The following is a 6,961-nucleotide window of genomic DNA, read 5'->3' on the forward strand; positions in this document are numbered from 1 at the left end:
TACACAACCTCACATGCATATTTTACATATTGTATGTAAAATTTCGTATAAAATGGTTTTATATAGCATGATTTATGATTTTTACATGATAAAAATCGATTAAATAGAGGTATTTTGGTTAAAAATGGTTAGACTTCGTTAATGACCATGAAATTTTAGTATGTTGTCACATGCAATATTTACACACTGTATGTAAATTTTGAAATAAAATGGTTTTATTTTGCATGATTTATGATTTTTAGATGTAAAATCGAATAAATAGTGACTATTTTAGCAAAAATGGCTAAAATGAATTTTATGGCATGAATTTTTTTCCCAGTGTTGTATATATGATATGAACATCAGATCTAAAGTTTTATGTTAAATTTTGTATGATTTAAGTGGTTATTAATTTTTATGAGATATAAATTGATAAATAGCAACTTTAATAGTCATAAATATAAAAATTCGATTTTAGGCTTGAATTTTGTCATTTCCAGGTTCAATAAACTTATTTAGAATATTAAAAATTATAATTTTTATTTATTGCATAATTTTATGTTTAATTTTGAATTAAAGGGTTAAAATTATGTTTTATACGATTTATTTGTGAAATGAATTAAAATAATCTAAGGGTAAATTTTATTCAAGTTTTGGAATTTTAGGAATTTTCAAGAATATACAAAATTACGATTTTGAAATTTTCGAATTTTTATGACTTGGGAATTATTTCTTTATTATTATGAATAATAGATGTTTAAAGAGCAATAATAAAATATCAAGTTGAATTATTGTCAAATGTTTAGTGAACACTAAATTTTTGAGTCCTAAGATGGTTAGGGTAATTAACTTGGAAATAGATGTGATTTATGTAATATTTTGTGATTTTAATAGGTTAATTGTCACAATAATCCATAAAACCGGACCATATATACGATATTAGCTTAAATAGGGCGATTTGACACATAACATGGCAAGTTTTATACATATATTAATGCTGCATTTTTAGTATGATTGTCATATTTTATTTTATTTTTTTTTTATATAATTTTGAATTATGTAATTTGTACTAGTATGGCCTTTGTTTTTAATTGATATTTCCCGAAATGAATGGGGATATCGATTTGGTTGTAATTAATGTGATCTTGTATCACTTTTATTTTATTTAGTTTTGTTTTGATTTTTATAATGTATAAAGTAGAAAAGCTATGTAATTTATTTATTTCGGAGTTCCTTGAAGTCGGTGCAATTCGAGAAGGTGGTCCGACAAAGACGGTGTTACCTTGAAGTGCATGCCAATTGAAGTTCAAGGGACCAAAGGAGTTGGTTTTCGAATTTGTAAAGAGTTTATTTGATTTACTATTTTAGGAAGGCCATACTAGGATTTTATTGTTTTTGCTTTGCATTTGTTTTATATGTTTGCATGCATAGCCAAATCGCCAAAACTACACATGGATATCTTTTTATCGAGTCATCGACCGTGTCAATTAAAATTATCGTAGTTCACCGCTTTAGTTCACTTAAAACGTGATAGATAATAAATTGACAAGACCTCTCACTAAATAATAATTGAGAATTAGCCTTACCAAATAGTAGAACCATGAGTCCCAATTTCATAAGGAAGTAGGCTCGGCTCACCGGGGTGATAAACTTGTTACATTGGGTAAGTGGGTAGTAAAATGTTATTACATCGAAATTTGGATTGAGCTCAACGGAAGTATTTGTGACCGTAGTCGCATGTGTTCCGGGCTAAATATAAATATTAAAGTAATTTTATCGACCGAGAGTTCTAGAAGTAGAATCGATTAAAGAGTTAATCCACCGAGTTATATTATAAGGGATGAATCGGCTCACCGTGCCCGAGTTAATATGAATTTGGATCTTGGGATCATTTATAATAGTTGGGTAGAGGTCACTATATAAATGCTTAAAACTTGTTTAAAAATGTTTACAAGTATTATTAAAACAATAGATGTTTATTAAATCCTTCACTTTTAATTTTGTAGTCAAATTTGTTTTCTCGATTGCAATGGCAACCCCAATTTTATCCGCAACCACTAGCTCAAACACTCTCACCAATGTTTCTTGGCTCCGATCCTTCATGGATCGTTGTAAATTAGAAAACAATGGGTCCAATTTCGCCGATTGGGACGCACAACTTCGCTTGGCCGCGGAGGGTGACGACAAGCTTCATTACCTTACCAAGGCCTCTCCCGCCGCACCTATCGCTAGTTCTACCCCCGCCGCTAGGCAAGCCTATGAGACTTACCCAAAGGAGTCGGCCGCGATAAAAAATGTGTTGATCTTCTCAATGGAGGTGAACTCCAAAGGAGTGCTATAAAGATTAGCACCGCCTATGAGATCTATACGAAGCTTGTGACCATGTTTTCACAAGCTCCGAGGATCATTCAATATGAAGCGGCATCCGCATTCTTCGATCTCAACATTAAGAAGGGCCAAAAATTTAGCCCTCATGTGCTCAAGTTGATGGAGCATGTTGAGACCTTAAAATTTCAAAAGGTAGAGATTCCCGAGGAACTCATCATTGATCGAATTCTTCATTCCTTAAACAAAGTTAAGACATTTGTTCAATTCAGGGTGAATTTTAATATGCAAAACTTGAAAGTATCCCTCAATGAATTGCACAAAATGCTTGTGCAAGCTGAGAGAGACATGGGGCTAAATGCTAGCACCACCAAGGATGTGCTCAACATTAATCATAAGAGCTAAGGGGAATTTCAAGAAAGGTGGTAATAAGGGAAAGAAGCAAACTCCCTACAAGAACAAAGGAAAGGCTTTTGAAGCTAGCTCCTCTAAGCCCAAGAAGGGTGCCCCGTCCGGGGACAAATGCCACTATTGTAATGGTATTGGGCATTGGAAGAGAAATTGTCCTAAGTACCTTGGCGATATCAAAGCTGGAAAAGTTATTCCAGTAGGTAAATTACTATCCCTATCCTTCATGTTTCGATCTAAACTTTGGTATTTTTATACAAGTTGTGATATAGCCGCCCATGGTGCTAGATCATTGGAAGCTTGGCTTTATTTTGCTTTGTCTTTATTTTCAAATTGTATTTTGAATTTTTAGAACTATTTTGATTTCCTCGTTCGACTAGGAAATTTGGTTGTTTCCTTAAACAATGGTTGTATTTTGGATATTGGTGACTTGGTTTGCAACCCAAGTCACTTACTTTATCGTATTGTTTGTTCTAAAATTTGTCATCATACAATACTTGCATTAAGAAACATATGATTATTGACTTAAATTGATCAAACAGACAATTATAATGATTGAGTTATTATATGTCCATAAGCTATGAATTTGATTCTCCTTATGCCATTGTGATTAAAATCATAACTTACTTATGTAAGATCAATTATGAAGTTATGATTGAGTTGTTGAACTCATACTAGGGAATTATTACCAACCTTATCCTATACACCTATCAAGTTTAAATCATCTAGTCTACATTATTTTTCCAAATTGTCTCAAACAAATCACTATAAAGTTTATATGTGATATGTATTCCTCCTTCACCATCATTGTTTGTGGCTCAAAATCTATCCTTGGAGAATAAGAGCTATCCTCCTAAAGATAGAGTGGGAGTATATCTAACCACAAACCTTGACTAGATGGGATCTACGTGAGGAGACCAAAAGAAGATGTTCTTTAGGGAACTACGTGAGGAGACTAAAAGAAGATGTTCTTAAGGGATCTACGTGAGGAGACCAAAAGAAGATGTTCTTAAGGGAACTACGTGAGTGATGTGACCATAATTAGAGCATATTTAGTCCCCGAATTAGCCTTATTCCCATGCTTTTTAGTGCATATTTGGGTCATTTATTGTCTTTAGTTCTTTGTTTTGCATATTCTTTGAGGTTTTGTGTCCTTGGTAGAAGAGGAGTGCAAACCTTGCATTTTCATGGCAAAATGAGGCTAAATTGATTGAATTCAATGACCAAGCATCAAGGAGAGAAAAGATTAGAAGGCCTTTGTACATACTATAGTAGATGGGCAATGATGAGAAAAGATCCTTGCATCCCCGAGGAAATCCTTAAGGATTTTATGAAGAAAAAGGAAGAAAAGAAGAAGGAATGAAACTGTTTGACAATCCGTGCGGATTGCCCTGAAGACGCCCGTCCCTCGCCCACAATCCGAGCGTCTTCCTCCACAAGACGCCCGGGCAAAACCTCCACAAGACGCCCGTCTTCACCCTCTGGACGCCCGTCTAGAAGCTCCCAAATCCGCCCGTCCCGTGCCAAAAACGCCCGGATTCCCAGATAGTACTTTCGTCTTCTACAAGCTTCAAGGAAGGATGCACATCTTTTTCTAAGACCGGCGAAAAAGAGACCGGAGTCTCCCTAGAGTCCGGCGATTCCTCAAGGACTTAATCGTCATTTAAGCCCTTAGTAAACCCTAATTTATGTACCTAATCCCCACTATAAATACCCCATTAGTCTAATTAGAAGAGGATGTTCTTCTTAGCAATCTTTAGTGTAGTTAATATCAATCAAATCTCTCTTTAATCTTGTAATCAACATTTAATCAAGTTTTAATACAAGTTCTATTTCCTTAATCTCTCTCTTGTTCATCCTTTATTTTGGGTAATTGAAGATTATTTGGGTTATTATTGGGAGATTGACAACCTTCCAATCAAGCATCAAGTACTTCTTTTATTCTTTGCTTTATTATTGGAATCATTAGTAGGTATAATTCTCTTAATCCCTTTTTAATTATTGTTAATCACTTTTATTTATTCAACATGTTTCACTTTGTTGGTATGATTGACAACCTTGCTAGCATGTTCAACATGATAATGAGTGAGTAGTTTCCTTAGCTAGGGTTAATGGGTAATTAGGGGAAACCAACATGGGGAATGATTCATGCTTAAATTAATATACTTTCATAGTTTATTTGCTTGCTTGTTGTGATCTCAACTTATGCACATGTTATATTTGATGAAATGCGAGCCTATGAATCCTTGCATTTTTTACCCATCACCTATCTTTTCAATAGACTTGTAAGATATAAACCAACTCGAGTCTCATTAGACCATGCATATTGTTGAGTAGGGAAGATTAAGTCGACTTGTAGGTGTTGTAAAATCTAATCAATTCGGCTCCGGGACCCAAACTTTCCTAGGATTGTAAGACATAAACCAACTCGATCCATCACAACAATAATTGCTTGCTTATAATTTGAGAATATGTTTGTATGATCAATTCCCATGAATCCCCTATGACCCCCATGACACCCTAGTGCTTTTATCAATTGTTTACATCCCTTTTAATTCATCTTGCTTGTTTACTTTCATTGCTATTTAGTTTAGTGATCTTCTACTTCAAACCCCAATTGTGACACCCTTAGACACCGCTAGTTACAATAGAAATCTCATCTCAGTTCCCGTCCCTTGGGATCCGACCTTTACTTGCCTCTTTACTAATTGTAGAGTTGTTGGTGAAGTTATAAATTGTGTTTTGGTCTAGGTGCTCCTAACGACAAGTACTGAAAACTAAACCCCACGAGGGATCACGACCAAAAATGGCGCCGTTGCCGGGGATGGTGTTAACTTGATTTAGATTTTCTTGTATTGTTATTAGTTGTGTCTTTCTTTGCCTTGGGGGAGTAAAACTCCTCAAGGTTTGTTCTAATTATTTTCGAGTTGTTTGATATTTTGCATGTCTAGAAGATCACAAGGTAACTTGTTACCCTTTGATCACGATATTGAAAGGACTTTGACAACCAATAGAAGACTTGCTAGGAGAAGATTGAGAGGTATTGGTGAGGTTGTAGATATTCAACCAAATACTATTGAGTTCATCAACCCTTTTGCAAGAGAAGGTGAGGAGAACCCAACACAAAATCCAACACAAAATCAACCCATAATGCCTAAGTTTTCATCACATTCCGTACCCACCAAGGAGAACCTACCCAATGGTACTCCCACACCACAACATCTAACCGGAAATTTTATTGCCAAATCCGCATTTATCCAATTAGTCGAAAGAAGCCAATTTGGGGGGATGCCTAGTGAAGACCCTCACTCTCATATGGAGACTTTTTGCGACTATTGTGATGCGATTTCTCAAACCGGTGTAACTCAAGACCAAATTCGATGGGTCTTATTTCCTTTTTCTCTAATTGGCACCGCGAAACAATGGTTGAAAGGCCTTGATATGGCTACTCTCGGAATTGATTCTTGGAAGAAGTTGGCTCTAGCTTTCTACAAAAAGTTATATCCACCGGAAAAGACTAACATGCTAAGAGATCAAATTACGGGCTTTAAGCAAAGAGATGAAGAATCCTTGTATGAAGCTTGGGAGCGATTCAAGGGAATTTGTCGCTCATGTCCTCATCATGGACTTAGCGAGTGGTTCTTGGTACAACAATTTTGGAACGGTCTTTATGAAAATTCAAGGAACATTCTCAACATGGGATCAAATGGAATGTTCACCGAAGTTGATGACAATCAAACTTGGAACAAAATTGAGGAAATGGCGGTCCATAACTCACAATATAGTAGACCTCGCAAGGCTACTAGAGGAGGAAAGTATGAAGTGGACTCCATTACTCAATTGGGTGCTCAACTTAGTGCTCACATTGATACTATCAATTTGAAGTTTGAAAAAGCTATGGCTAGACTTGAAGAAGTCTCAAAATCACCAAAGCATCATGTTAATGCCATGACGGCATCTTCATCAATCCCAAGTGGGATATGTGAGAATTGTGGAACTTTGGGACATGACCAAAGTGAATGTAGGGGAACAAATGAACAAGTGAATGCTTTCCAAGCATACAAGAGTTGTACCCCTTATTCAAACTATTACAACGAAAACACCAAATTCCATCCAAATCTTTCATACAAAAGCCAAAATGTTCAAAACCCTCAACCAACAAACACCCCACCTCCCATGAGAAACCAAAATCAAAGACCCTTTTACAACCAAAACCAAGGTTATCAAAATCAAACTCCATACAATCAAC

At 35.6% G+C, this 6,961-nt stretch overlaps 1 non-coding gene across 1 annotated transcript; it reads right to left on the reverse strand.

The window, feature by feature from the left end:
* Nucleotides 1-6,234: 6,234 nt before the first annotated feature.
* LOC141589258 (small nucleolar RNA R71) lies at nucleotides 6,235-6,341 on the reverse strand. The gene has a single exon (XR_012520206.1). It is a non-coding gene; the product is annotated as a small nucleolar RNA R71 (small nucleolar RNA).
* Nucleotides 6,342-6,961: the final 620 nt, after the last annotated feature.

The sequence above is a fragment of the Silene latifolia genome, chromosome 6 (assembly GCF_048544455.1).
Source record: "Silene latifolia isolate original U9 population chromosome 6, ASM4854445v1, whole genome shotgun sequence".
NCBI classification, from domain to species: Eukaryota; Viridiplantae; Streptophyta; class Magnoliopsida; order Caryophyllales; family Caryophyllaceae; genus Silene; species Silene latifolia.